The sequence below is a fragment of the Salminus brasiliensis genome, chromosome 16 (genome assembly GCF_030463535.1).
Source record: "Salminus brasiliensis chromosome 16, fSalBra1.hap2, whole genome shotgun sequence".
Taxonomy (NCBI): domain Eukaryota; kingdom Metazoa; phylum Chordata; class Actinopteri; order Characiformes; family Bryconidae; genus Salminus; species Salminus brasiliensis.
Genome location: NC_132893.1, coordinates 7,687,589 through 7,702,466, shown reverse-complemented (window position 1 = coordinate 7,702,466; position 14,878 = coordinate 7,687,589). Strand labels below are relative to the sequence as shown.

Genomic DNA, 14,878 nt, shown 5'->3' with positions numbered 1-14,878 from the left:
CAAACACCGCTGACTGGCTGCAGATTTCTCCACTCCACCAAAAAGGGGTGGGGGGGTGGGGTGGGGATGAGGGGGCTATTTATAGCACTTTGATTTCAAAAGGAAGAGAAAAATGCAGTGTGGAAAAAAGGCTGAGGATCTCATGCCTGGCTGTCTGTGCGATTTGAGCCCTCCTCGAAGATAATGCCTTCAACCTCCATCAATTATTCAAAGTGACCAGGGGAGCTCATTTGGAGACAGAGAGAAATGGCTCATCCTGATCTGGCTTTTTTTGAATGTGGCTTGTGGTTGATATTTATTTTATATAGCTATGGCTTGGGCATGTATGGCTGGCACAGGTACTGCTGCACTTATCTTTGTGCATCTTGATGTAACTGTTGAAGGCAGTAGCATAATGAATTCTGAGGTGTATAGGAACATCTAAGGTCCAGTATTGGGCGGCGCTTCATCATACAGCAAGATAATGACCCACAAAATAAATAAATAAATAAATAAATAAATAAATAAATAAATAAAGTTCTTGCCAGTCACCTGAATTAAATTCAACTGGACATGCGTCCCACAGGCTGAAGGAAAAACTAAAGGGAACGACGCCTTGAAACAAGAAAGAACTGCATTAGAAGCTAGGCAAAGAATCACTATATATACTCTCAAACTGTATATACTCAAAACCTATAATACATTTACACACACACACACACACACACACACACACACACACCCCTCATATAAGCTTTACTCTGCCCCCTCCTTGTTCAATACCTCTGTGTCTGTCTCCAATCTCCAGGGTAAGCACCATTAACAGACATGCTAATTTGCTGCCAACATCAGTGCCCGTCACCCCCCCCCCCCCCCCCCCCAACGCTCTTCTCTCTTCATCCTTCTCTCCCTCGTTCTCCATTCCGTTTCCCTCGCCCTCTCCTTTACGGATCTAGGTCAGACACCCTACAGCTTTGAAAAGAAGGATGGAGAAGAGGCTGGGGAGGGGGGTGCGGAGGGAGACAGCACGAGTCACTCAAAGCTGTGGCGGAGTTTATCAGAGAGATAGGGACACCTACAGGGATAATGAGAGGATGGGGGAGAGAGAGACAGAGAGAAATTGTGTGTATGTGAGAATGTGTGTTTGTGTGTGTATGTTTGAGAAGAGGCAATGAGATCCTCCATTGTGGTGTTTTGATCACCACTTGAGTGAAGCAGGCTTAATAATATTAACATGCTTAGGCTGGCCCCTTTTTCATTCACAACCCCACACACACACACGTAGTGTTTGTTCAGTTTCAAGTCTTTGTCCTCCTGTGCTGCAGCGCCGCAGGAGTGCATGTACTACAGCTGTTGCTAGAGTCGGTGCGATACCCGTTCTTTTACGATGCTGATATCTCAAATGTACGGTCAAATCAGATATTTTTTTGTCTCAACACGACAATTATGTTATGGACTTCAATGACCCTGACCGCTTTAGCTTATTTCGATATTGCCCTTTGTGTGATTATTTATATATAGACACTAAAAAGTATAATAAGTTAAGTAGCTCCTGAAACTACTGAGTGTGCAGTGTCACGCCAGATTTCTAACAGGACTTGATCAAACTCCTTCAGGTTTTACATTCAATTTCTGATCTAGCCCAATATAGTAAGACATATCCTCACCCCGAACAATATATACATTAAGGAGGTATACATGTTTTACAGTGAGTGTATCCTTTAATGTATTTATGATATAACAATACTGGAGTACTTACAAAAATACAACGCAGAACAGAAAAATCAATTAACAGAAATTTGATTAGTATTATTATTAACATTACATTTTTACATTATTTACCACAAGGTTTGTCGGTTTGTTACCAAAAACTAATGGCAAAAATAAAAAAAATCAAATCAGTTGCCTACTTAAACAATACGAAATCAAACAAGGAACAACATTAAATTAACAGACTGACAACTGCTTGTTTGGAGTGAAAATGGGAAGACTCTGGGTGTAGTGTTCCCTAATAATACATTATACAGTATTGTTGTCAAGCAAAACCCTTTTTTGAGTTTTTTCGCTTTGAGACAACGTTAATCTGCCAGTTGTCCCTTTACATTGTATAAAATTCTATGATGTACAGGCCGATAGAAATGGTCCACAAAGACTTTGAATACAATCTTTACACTTAAAAGTTAAGAAGGCTTTTCCTTCTCCTGTAAATTTGTCATTGTGTGCCAGTGACCATATGATACAGTGAGGGGTGGGGTAATGGTATTTTGGCCAGGCCAAATCATACACAGTCATGGGCCACACTTTAGGCAGCCAGCTATTAGACCCATCACAACTAACTGGCTGGCGGGCCGAAACGCCTGTGGCTAATTAGGCCAGCACTTGAGAAAGCCAACCTCTGCGGTTATTAGCGTCATATATTAGAGAGCCCCTTCAGCGAAGGAGCAGCCATCCAAACAGGTACTACATACAATTACACTAACGCATCTGCCAGCATGGCTTCCACGAGACACTGCAGCATTCTTTCTCTTCCCCCCCTCTTGTAAAACCACACGCGCTGGCTTTTGAATGAGGTGCTCAAAGCGGCGACATAATGCGCACCACTTCTGTCAAGCATAAGCGCTGAAACACACACACAGAGGCTGGTGTGTGGGCACGGGAAGCCACAAACGGCGGTTTGGTTCAAGTCTACGTCACGGAGACGACAAAGTAGGCATACACACAGTCTGGCACCATGCGGCCAGATCTCTCTCACACACACACACACACACACACAGACTCACAAACATTTAAACAAGTGGATCTTATTTACGAGCCCTTTGGTAGTACACTTTAGCATCCCCCATCTCTTGCTCTCCCTTGTGTGTGACGGACAACTGCACAAACTGTTCTTACCCTGGAATGAACAGAACACACTGTTCTTTCTTGTACTCAATCTCTTTCTCCTAGGCTCATTTTAACCACCTGCTCTTTTCCTCTCATTTCTCTCCTGGCCTGGCCTGCCTTGATCTGGCTGTGCCCTCCCTTCTCCCCCCCACCCCCCTCCTCAAACACCATGCAAAGCACCACACTCCCTTAAAAACATCTCTCCCCCTCTTTTGCAATCTCTCCACTCCATTTTCCATTCCCTCCACGCTTTAATTCCCTTTTTCTTATTTCCCTTCCCCTCCTCGTCCTCCCTGCAGATCGCAGGCTGGGTTGCTGGGTTTGCCCACAGAACAGGAAAGTTCCGAAAAGGGGCGCTTTAGCCAGGGCGCTGCTGCAGGGGCGTGGACCTTACAGGGAAGGCTGAACTTCAGCCAAAGAGTCTAGCATTGCTAATAATGCACGCAATCTAGCAGAGCCCAGTCAAGTGTTCCTGAAATGACCTTATACTCGTCTCTGCTAGTTTTCTTCCTGAGCCATGTTAGCATTTTTCAGATGAGGTAATTCCTTTAAGGTTCCCAAACGCCTCCACTTTTCCTGCCAGCAGCACACAGAAGCCCCGCAGGCCTTTTGATTTCTGATAGGCCGGAGAAATGGCCATGTGTCAGCGCTCTTAAAACCGAACTGCAGATTCAGCTCTCCGAGGGGATGATGCGTTTGAGAGCGTGCAAAACCACGGACTGAAGCAGAATGGAGGCCAGGTCAGGAGTGGGAGACTTAAGGAGGGATCTGATACTCAGAAACGGGAACAAAACCTTGCTCCCGTTAGTGAAAGGCAGCGCCAGGACGGAGCTTCATGACTTTTAATTACAGCTTTTACCTGGGAATTTAATGCCAATTAAACTGGATTAAGGGTTTCAAGTGTGAACCCAAACCGGAGTCGAAATCCCAGGGAAGTTCCAGCAATTTACCTGCAGACGACCTAGTACAAGGGTGATGACCAGGAAGGTTTGTGTAAACAGAAGCTGAAAAAATTGGAAAACCAGTCTAGGTTACAGTCGGAAATTTTCTGTGGCAATTTAAGGTTTTAGAGTTACATAAACAACTGAACACCATGCTAAGGACTTTACATCTTATCTTACAGCTTATCCGGACGGTCATGCCTAAACAATAAAGGTGTGCATCCTTTAAGGTCTGCATGTTTGAATGACTCAAGGCCCAAATATTACCTGCAAAAGTAACCCGGCAATTCAGAGCGTGAGTATTCAGAGCGTGAAAGGGATTTTACCATGTAAAAGGATAAAGGTAAAGGTGCACGTATTCGCCAGTATGTGGCCAGTAGGCTGATAAATCGCAAACACTAGTCTAGTCAAAATAACGAAGACCTTCTGTTTTTCAAAATGGAGGACATTTCTTGAAGCATCAATAAAAACAGTGTGGGCTAATGGCTCGCTTGAGACTGCTGTCCAAAATCTCCCATTTGTCCGCATGCCAAATGGGGGAGCGACTTGAGTCACATGACCAAGAGGCTGCCCCTCCCCCCTCGTGGCCCCGGCTGGGAGGAGTGGAGCCCAGAGGCCGAGAGAGCTAGTGCGCCAGAGAGACACAGAGAAAGAGAGAGACACAGAGACGGGGGAGGGTGGCCAGTGGGAAGGGGGATTAGGAGCCACAGGAAGGCTGGGTCTGATAACACATTCCAGCACACACACACACACACACACAATTTGACCACACATTTCAACACTGCTACTTCACGGTTCTGCAAGGAGCACTGCAGAAATCATCAGCAACGTCACTGCAGTAACCAGATTCCCTTGTTAGAGAGGAAAAGACTGATCAAGATAAAAGGAACAGATCCAGCTCTCAAAAGACAAGCTACAGGCAGCCTGCTAGGAACAAGGAGAACGGGACACCTTTGCATAAGCATACAAACAGAGAGGTGGGAAGATACAGATACTATCGCTCACCTGGGAGATGAGGAAGATAAGGAGCAGGAAAGCAAATTACTGCCAGACGCGCTCCGACACCGCCTGCCAAGACTGCCCTTGTGCGCCGGCAGGGATCTGAGGTGTTTAATACCCCAGCAAAATACATCATTTGCTCAGGAGGAATTTAAATAGGGTATAGAGCCACTGGATGTGCCACTGTAATCAGGCTCGTAAGTGCTGCGGTCTATTCACACCGGAGGGCCGGGTTAGTTTTAAGCAGAACGGAATTGACAACGCGCCACCTTGAGGGCATGTAAACCCGAGCACTGATTTAAAGAAAACAAAACAAACAAGCTCTGAAGTCGAAAAAGAAAACCAATTCCTCGAAAGAAGAGCAAGACCATGCATGCTAACATGCCCAAAATGAATGGAAGGCAGTTGCCTCTACTTAGCATCTTGCCATATCTTCCCGAATTTTACCCTTTAAAATCTGATCTCAACTCATTAAAATCCTACATGCTGAGAGGTGATGGCCAGCGTGCGCATGAGTTAAGGGGGCTGGCCGAGTGAGCGTCAGCTGTGTTTGCATAATGGCCAGGCCTGCGTTTAGCGCTGTTTGCTTTTCTCATACCTACAGGCCTTGTGGGCCTCGTAGCATTCATCCAACACCTCCCTTTGAATAAATTGATCAGCAGGTCACCAGCAAGTTACAGGACAAGTTCAGAAAGGCGAATTGCAGGAACAGAGCAAAGTCAGATTCTGTGTGTTCGGTGACATCTCTAGACAATCACTTGATATGGTGAATACAGTCCCAAGTCCTAAACGTTGTCATGACACTGCCAGCATGGCATTTTCTGAGCATCTACATTTCTTTAGACATCTGTAAGTGGTTTGTAAGTTTGTTTGCGTCTGGCTGAGAGGCAACGAGCCAAGGCCGAGTAGCTGTGGCAGTGGAGTGGAACGGGCCGGGACTATCTCCACTCAGCACATTTAATGGTGCAGTGAGGGTTCTCTCTAGGTCAAGCAATCCACCCTTCATCCCGCTCTTGGTCTCTCACTCAAGTCCAAAGTTACAGAGGATTACTCGGCCTCCGCCCATGTCGCCTTTAAGCTAAAGTTGAGGCCAGTAAACATTGAAAATATCATACATGCCTTTGTGTTCCTCATGTGTAGGAGTGGCTTTGGCTTGTCTACTTGCAATAAAAACCCCCCCCCCCAAAAAAAAAAAACACAACTTGCTTCAGTCACAGGACCAGGGCTTATCCCATTTAGACAGGAACTGAGAGTAAATTGAGGGTTAGTAAAACTCCAGGGACTAACAATGACAGGTAGTTGTTGGAACTGTGGATCCTACTATTCACCTACACTGTGATCCAACAGACCATTTACCAATTTCTGTACATCAATTTCTCAACCATAGTACCGTACCAGAACACCTGAACACCAGAGAAACAGGTAAACGAACAGTGCAGGAACTCCACAGCTCCAAAACTAATTTTTTCCCTCCTGCATGAGCCACTTTGAATCGAGCAGCCTCGAATGCAAATGGAGTCACATTGTATTGATTCTCCTTTAACGACTTTGTCACAGCTCTGACTGTCCTTTATAAAAGCAGCGTCGGCTGGTTCGTTCAAGGGCCTCTGCTTGATAAACTTGTCTGACTTCAACACTCAGTTTCTCCCCCTCCCCTTTCCCTCTCCCTCTCTCTTTTGCGCTCTCTCTCTCCCCTGCAACGTGACTCACTGTGCACACAGCAGCGGCTCGCTCTCCCTCGCTGGTGTAGAGGGGAGAAAACAGGTTGACTGACTGATGGTTTGCCTGATTAACGGTGACAGAAGCACTCGATGGAGACTCGCACACAGACAGCTTACTGCTGGCCTGCCTCACTGACAACAGCCACATTATTCGTCTAATAACAGAGAGAATGGCATGCAGAGCAGCTATTGCAGGCCAGCAAAAGAGCCTCGCTTGGCCATCCAAGCACAGAATGAGCGGCAATGGCAGTGTTTTGACTGTTGTTGCTGCAGAGGTTTCAATGCTGGGAACGGTCCAAACACAGTTGGAATGCCTTCTTTAAAAGACAGTGGCAGAGCATCTTCCAAAAGAAGGTCTTCTCCAACAGCTGGTCTGGTGTTTTAGCGTTGTGCTTTTAAGCTGAGTCTATACACTGGGAATGAACAGACTTGTATAACAAGCTCGACCTCCTACATGGTGACCAGCCCTGACAGGTAAAGTCACCTTCACCAAGCTTTCTGAAGGAGATGCCACAGTTAACAAAAGCTTGAATCCCACACATCGATACACTTGGGGCCTTCCTTTGGATGCCCTAAACTGATGCTGCACCTCACCCATTGAGAAAGAGATCAGACTAAACATCCCAGAGGGAAACGTCTGCGTGCGTCTTCTCCTTTTCATTTATCCGAGGAGCTCTCGAGGGTGAGCCCAGGACACTGTTCACATGTGTGGCCTCCAGGCTTAAAATAGAGCCATCAGGATCCATCCATTCCGCACAGCTTGCAGTCAGTGAGAGAAGCGCTTGTGGAGAACATCAGCCCACGATCCATACAGGGCATTCACTCCACTTCAATCACACGTGGAGTGAGCAGGCAAGAAATCTATTTGACCCACACGGAGGCTTGACTCTTCATTCTCAGATGGATGCCACCGTCTGTATAGACTTTTGTGGAGAACACGCGGCGGCTACAGAAGAGAGCCAACGCATAGCCAGGCACGGTGCTGCCCTATTGAGGACCGTCATCTATGCAGGTGCATGAATGCGTTCTTTGTGCGATCCCACATTCATGCAGTTAACGTGATTGCTGTGTAAGAGGAGCACCTGAGAGATCAGAGGATATTCAGGAAATGCAGCCGTCTTTCTAGGAAGCAAGAACTTTACACAGCAGTCTGAGTCCAAGCTCAAGCCCTGAATTTCCCGGAAGGCGGCGTGTGCTGTGGTCAGAACGGAAGCGTTGGCCACAGGAAGAGCCGGTGACGCAGAGTACACGTCAGAGTGCCAAGGCAGCGTCACAGCTGTGGGGGCTCTACATGCCGTTCTAATGTGTGTCAGAGAGAGAGTCCAACCCCTGGACTGACTCACTCCATTGACACACATACACTTATACGCTGCATGCTCTCCCAAGCTCATGCAAATGTTGCCTGATCTAGTAGCCAGCATATTTGCAAGTCCTTGACAAACACAGAGTAAAAGCTGGCAGTTTAGAGAGCAGGAGCGGTAGAATTCATGCTAGAGTTTCACATTTTGCCAGCAACTGGGGTGGAAGGCAGTTGGGTGGAAGGTTGTCCTATAACTCAGTAAACATTTACATTTATCGCATTTAGCAGATGCTCTTATCCAGAGCGACTTACAAGGTTACTTATATTACAGAGGTGGGCCAATGTAGTGTTAGGAGTCTTACCCAAGGACTCTTATTGGTGTAGCACAGCATAGTCACCCAGACCGGGAATCGAACCCTGATCTCCCACATGGTGTTGTTGTAACTCAATGGCAGGTGGTGGTGTTATCTGTTGCCAACCAGTAAACATGTACCAGAATACCCAAAAGTAATGGGCACCAAGCAAGCCTTTCCTGCGAATTAACATGACTTTGAAAAAGATCTTTACAAAAGGCATAACAAGCATTTCACATAATTTCATGGCTACTTACACAAGGGCCCTTTAATTCCGGTCCTGGAGGGGAGGCAATGTCCAGCACTGTTTGGAAGCACAGTTCCTTGCAGAAACACACCTACTAAACCTGCTAATTAACAGAGGAGTTGGACAACCAAGGGTGTTTAAGCAGAGAAATAAACTGTGCTGGACATCGAGCCTTTGGAGCCAGCAAGGAGCAAATAGTTGTATATATCCCTTTTTAAGTTACAATATATTATATATATATATATGATATGAGAGTTCCCATCAGACTTCGACGGGGTCAAGAGTCAGCAGAGCAACCAGAAACTTCAAGTACTAACTGTTTTATCTGTTCTCATCAGCAGTCAGCTGATTTCTCATCACCCTGCCGAAGGAGCGTCTGCCTTCGGTCCCCTCAGACACGGACACTGATAGAGCTGCGTGTAAGCAGTGCTGCGGTTCCTCAGGAGCCGTACAGGGGATTTGGCTAGGTGTCATTCAGAAGACTGATCTCTCTACCTCCTGGATTGTGAGGTGGGATAGGTGAAAGATCACACGGTTTACATGGTCCTGGAAGTCACAGCCTACACTAGTCTGAAAAGTCAAAAAAAAAAAAATAAAGAAATCTACCTAAAAGTATTAAATCAGACATGTTTGCTGTCAAAGGACTAATCATTCAACATACTCTCAGCCATCAACAGCTTTTTGAAAGTTAATCAATACAAAAAGAGAGTTTTTGTCAGTAAATATTCATCTGATTTACCTGACTGAATTCTTTGAGCACAGTTTCAGCTTATTTCATTTCACTTTCAGCCTGACATTACTGGCAGAGAAGAAGTCAAACAGTGTTGCAGGGAATTCTTAGAACATGGTGTTAACAGAGGCTTTTGTATTCTGAATGTTAAAGGTTAACATTTAACCTTTAATAGGAATTTTTAAAAACCCACCAATCTGGGTGATACAATCATCAAAAGCTAAACCGGAGCAGTACAAAAAACAGAATTCTGGAGAAACACACACCATTATCATTACTAGCGCCTGGACCGCGTCCATTTTGATCAAGTAATACATTACCATTTCAAATAACAGTTTGCGTCACGTATTGCTTGGCTTTGTACAAGGCTGTAAAGGGTGAGAGCGCGATAGAGACGCAGCACTAATGAGGCATCTATCAGGACCCACAGTGTCCCCGTCACTGAGTACAGAGGATCCATTAACCTGAGTGACCTTGCGTGGCTGATTCTACTCTGCACTAAGCGGCCATGCCGGCCATGCCCGAGGAGAAGCCTCGAGGATGAGCCCATTACCGGCAGCTTCTTCAGCCGGCCAGCTGAGCCTCCACCGCACCAGCTGATCACATGGGCTCTCCAAAGGGCGGGGAAGGGGCCGTGTGCAGGGTCAGAGGCCGTTTCAGCAAAGGGTGCTTAAAAAGCAGGCTTACCCTGCGCTGAGTATTTCATGCCAAGTTTTTCTGTGATTTGAATTTCATTTCCAAAGCAAATCTTAGTTGTGGAACAGTAGTACTAAGCAAATGGTTCTCCAATTGGTGGGAGGCACAACTAAGGTTCACACAGTTTCTTGTTACGTTCCTACACTGTCCGTCAACAGCTACACATTGTGTGCAGCAAAAAACTTCTGAATATCCAGTCAGAAATGTAAGCAAAGCTTCTAATCATACAAATGGTACTCTGATGGAAACGAATAGGACAAAAACGCAAATACACAAAGGTCATGGAACGTGAGCCCGCCCCCTTTCTTGCTCTTCTTTTGTCCTTATAATGATGAATTGGTCCTGTACCGTCCTCGCATGGGGAGGTACGCCATATGGAGAGTGTGAATGATGACATGGAGTGGTTTTCTCTGGTGGCTAGATTAGAAGGAAACAAGCTTATTTAGGGAGTAGCCGCGTGGCAGGGCAGAGTGGCGGCGAACCTGCGTCAGAGCCAGGCACAGCGCTGATGGGAAGATTAGACAGAAGCCAGCACTGCAGATGAAAACCACAGGAAAAGAGTCTGACAACAAGCCGAAGGTTTCAGCATCTGTGACTGCATGAATCTGGGCAACAAATTAGCCTCGCCGGGACAAGCGGCTGTTCACTTGTGTAGCCTAATCGATTTTAAAACGCGTTACTGCCAAATTTATCTACTAGATAAAGTACTATACTACATTTGATCTTTTCAGGTTTGGGCTTCCTTTTTTATATTTTTATAATAGCCACGTGACTTTTTTATTATTATTATTATTTATTCAAACTCAGAACTCTAAAGACTCTGAAAGACTATAAGACAACACAACATTAGAATAGCGGAAAGTAAAAGGGGTCTAAAGGATTACAGACTGCAAGATTAGAAGCGTTCCGAACACAAACACAAATGGTGTCTCATGTGGAGCACATCTCAATGCCCGAAGGAAGCAAGAAAGCCAAATTAAGACACAAAGCACTTAGCATAACCGGACACTTGAACCATTTGACAGCATCTAAACCTTTTCATGAGCGGCTTTTCACCATCACCAGCAACCCTTTTCCAAAGTATGTTTTACAAGACATAAAACACATGATCTAATCCTTCTTATCAGTACCAGCTGTCAGCACAGTAAACTAAAAATAAATAGCGGATCGTGATTAAGAATGCGTGGGACATGTCTCACATTGCATGGGCCACAATGCCACCCCTTTGCTAGTAGTGAACTTGAAATGCAAACATCTCTCCAGTTTCAAAATTTGAAACTGTAGATCGTCAGCACCTTCTCATTTACCATTGTACATGCTGTACATTCTCACAAATCAACTACCTTACAATAAAAAAAAAAATAATAATAATAAAAGACATACACTTTTCAAGACGTACGAGAGTTAGCTTAGCATATCCCATAAAGTAATTCAATGACCAAGGCCAGGTGGAGGAGAATGAAAGAAAACCATTAGCCACTAGTTGTCCATCTGAACACCCTCTTTACTCACATTCCCAAGATTCCTAGCAGCTGGTAGAAAGGTACTCTGCGCCGACCCCCGTGACCCTTGTGCGCTGATATCCAAGACAAAGTGTCTTTTCCCCTCCTCATCTTTCAGAAGAATCAACAGTCCTCAGGCCACAGTGCCTTCAGAAGCAATTTGGGTGAGTGGTCCAAAAAGCCTTGTGTCCTATAGAGATCAAAGCTGTTCCTGTGTACCCAAACATACCGGGGGAAGCGAAAGAACATCAATTTGCAGAGCAAACGGCAGCTGTTCTGAAAGGGAGAGTTACCTGCCCCCACTGCACTGCACAGACCACCCCTTCCCCCAACCTTGAGAGTCCAATCCTCAAATCTCTCTTCTGGCCCTTCCAAATACGCTGTTTTAAAAACGGGCTGCTGAAGAATACTATGTTGGATTCCATTACATGAAATTTTACAAGATGCACTTTGGCACACCACTTCACAAAAGCACCACTTGATCTAAAGGTTCCTCAAGTTTTATACAATGTTTGCCACTTGCCTGCTGCTGTAGTTTCGTGATGCAGAGCTGGGCACAAACAGTCGTGTCTGGGTTTTCCACGTTACTCTGGGCATGGGAGAGTGTGTTAGGAAGCCAGGCTGCTGTTGGGAATGCTAATCATGCAGGGATGGCCACAAGGCAGTTCGAGCGCGTCTCGACACCTTGGCAAGCCCTCTGCCTGTGGCTGCAGAGCTTAACTAACAAAAGAACGGCAGCGTGGAATCTGGTTGAGAGAAGAAGCTGAGCAGAACCACTGGCCTGTCATGAACAGCTGCGTCTGGCTGTGGCAAACACACTGAGGCAACAGGAACGTGAAAAGATGGTTTGGAGGGTGGACTTATCCGGGTCGATGACCCCTGGCCTGTTTTTGATCCAACAGAGGTGTGTGTAGAGGAGAATAATGAAGCAGTGAGTTCCGAAGGATCTTCACCACACGCAAAGCCAGTCAATAGGAGGTCGGCCATTTCTGCTTCCATCTGTCTGACAACATGCTGGCTGCAAGGGGGGAAAACAGGAGGCAGGACATGGACAGATTACACAGACAGCGCTATCTGATGATCTCCAGGCTGTTCAGTCTCACTACTACCACCCGCCTGTTAACACTCATGTTGATATCTGAGCAACACTTCAGTAGCACCGGTGTATGATCACCTCTGTGACAATCGGGATTGTGGTTTTACACTGATATGACAATCCTGAGCTGATGCTAAAACTCAGCATTTCCAGGTCTTCATGTGCTCTAACTCATTAATGCATGAGAACAGATTTAACAAATTAAACAGCTCACAGTAGAGCAAGGCACTCTACTGTGATAAAGACCACCCAGGTCAAGACAATCTGTGCACAGCTACACATATATGTACAGTTGTGCCCAGAAGGTTACACTCATGGACATTATGGAAGGTCATGGAAATATCAGGCTTTTAAGGATTTCTTTGAACTGCTCCTTTTCTGCTCCAGAAAAAGTTACAACATACACGTTCAACAGAAAACAGTCAAGAATTTGAAGCGCAAGTATTATTCTTTTAACTCAAGGTGAATATATAACAAAAACCTTGACCAGACGCCCTTGTTAGCCATCGACAAGCTTCTGCTTGAATATCTGACTACTCTTCAATTAAAATTCTTGGTTTCCAAACACAGACTGGTTATTAAACATGAGTCCACACATCTTCAATAAAGGTTGAGGTCAGGACTTTGAGAAGCTTACCCCAATTACTGTATTTCTGAGGTAATTTTGATGTCCTGTCGGAACATCCAATTGTGTCCAAGTTTCAAGGCTAAGGTTTTCGTGAAGAATTCTTTAGTAATATTTCAACCAATGCATCTGCAGAACAGCCCCAGAACATGTTGCTACCACCACCATGCTTAACAGTTGATGTAGTGCTCTTGGGGTTTAATGTCAGAAAAACCTCTGGTCATTGTGGTCAAACAACTCGCTGCAACTCACTTGGCTGTGGAAAGGGAGACTAGTCTACCAGCTGCTTCTAGTTCATGTTGGGCCTGTCTTGGTGCTTTCTAAATCATTTCAGACCATCCAAACCCATTTGTTTTTAGCTTAGGGAGACAGTTTAGGTCTTCTTTCAGACTTCGGCACAGTGACTACACCTTCCAATAATTTGCTTCAGTGTTCAATGGCTTAAATCTTGGAATTAACACTAGACAATTTCCATTAACTATTTCTTTAGATTAAAGAAACTCTCCAACTCTCCAAATTCAACACAAAATGCGACTTTTAAAGTCTCAACCCCTCAATTATTCAACCCCTTCATGACAAGCATCTCTAGTACTTAATAGATCAACCTTCTGCTGTTATGACCTGCTGCAAATGTGATGCGTAGCCAGACACCAGATTCTGGCAGTTTTCCTGGGGAATTTTAGTCCATTCTTCATGGGCATTGGCCTCCAGTTCACGAATATCCTTGGATTTGCATGCTGCAACAACCTTCAAATCCCACCAAGATTTCCAATCTTAAAAGGACTTCTTCTGAAACCAAGCCATGGTGGACTTTGAGGTCATGCCTTCAGCCTCCTCACAGAAGGCATGGTGACTAGGATTTCCTAATACTTAATTGCGTCCATCTTGCCCTCTACATGCTGCAGGTTTGCAATGCCAGAGAAAGCAAAGCAGCCCTTGCGCCATGGTGCTCTTTTCAGCATTTGCTTCATTCTTTCATCCTCCAGACATACCTGGCCTGACGTTCCAGCTTTGTTTTAATCGCTCCACAAAACAGAATCCCAAAACCTCTGTGGCGGATTTATCTGGTTTTAAGCTGAAGCTGACCTTTCTTGTGCTTTTGGTCAGTAGAGCTGTACAGGCATGGAGACCTTCAGTGTTTAGTATAAGCCTTATTGTGCAAACAGAAGCCTCAGTGCCTGCTGCCACCATTTTTGCAGGTCTTTTGCAGTCACTCAAGGGTTTTTGACCATCTGTCTACTCAGGAATCTGGTGACAGCCGGTGATACCTTCCTCTTTCTACCACGTCCAGGTAGTGCAGCCAGTGTTCCTTTAATTAAGAACTGGCAAACTTTGCTGCACCTTTGCCATCTTTATACATTCTTTCTATACATTCGTGAAGGCAGTGATCTCTTCTTAAAAGTTTTTCTTGTCACAGCCAGTAGACCCCTAGCCAGTCTAGGTACTTGAGTTTCATCTCAAGCACACCTGATTTGCAAAAACATGCTCTTATGAAGGATTCCATTCATGGTATTGAATGATTGAGACTGCAGTCATCATTAAAACTGACATTTTTGTTCTAGGAGTTGTGTTGAGCTATTTAAATTGGTCTTGTTAGATTGGATTGTAAACTTTGCTAATAACTCTAATCTGCAGTGGGTGTTGAATCATTTTGAGTGCAACTGCAGACGATTAAGTTATGTTGTAAATAAGAATAAAGAAGGACTCATTACAGCATTGTTATTACTGGGAGACAACTTCAGCACAGTGCAGGATGTGCCCTTCAGACACCTGTAGCATTAAGCTACAATTATGCCGTTTTGAAAT

At 45.1% G+C, this 14,878-nt stretch overlaps 1 protein-coding gene across 1 annotated transcript in view; it reads right to left on the bottom strand.

The window, feature by feature from the left end:
- zmiz2 (zinc finger, MIZ-type containing 2) overlaps positions 1–14,878 on the bottom strand; it is a 38,499-nt gene that overhangs the window by 18,301 nt on the left and 5,320 nt on the right. The gene's annotated exons all lie outside the window — the stretch shown is intronic.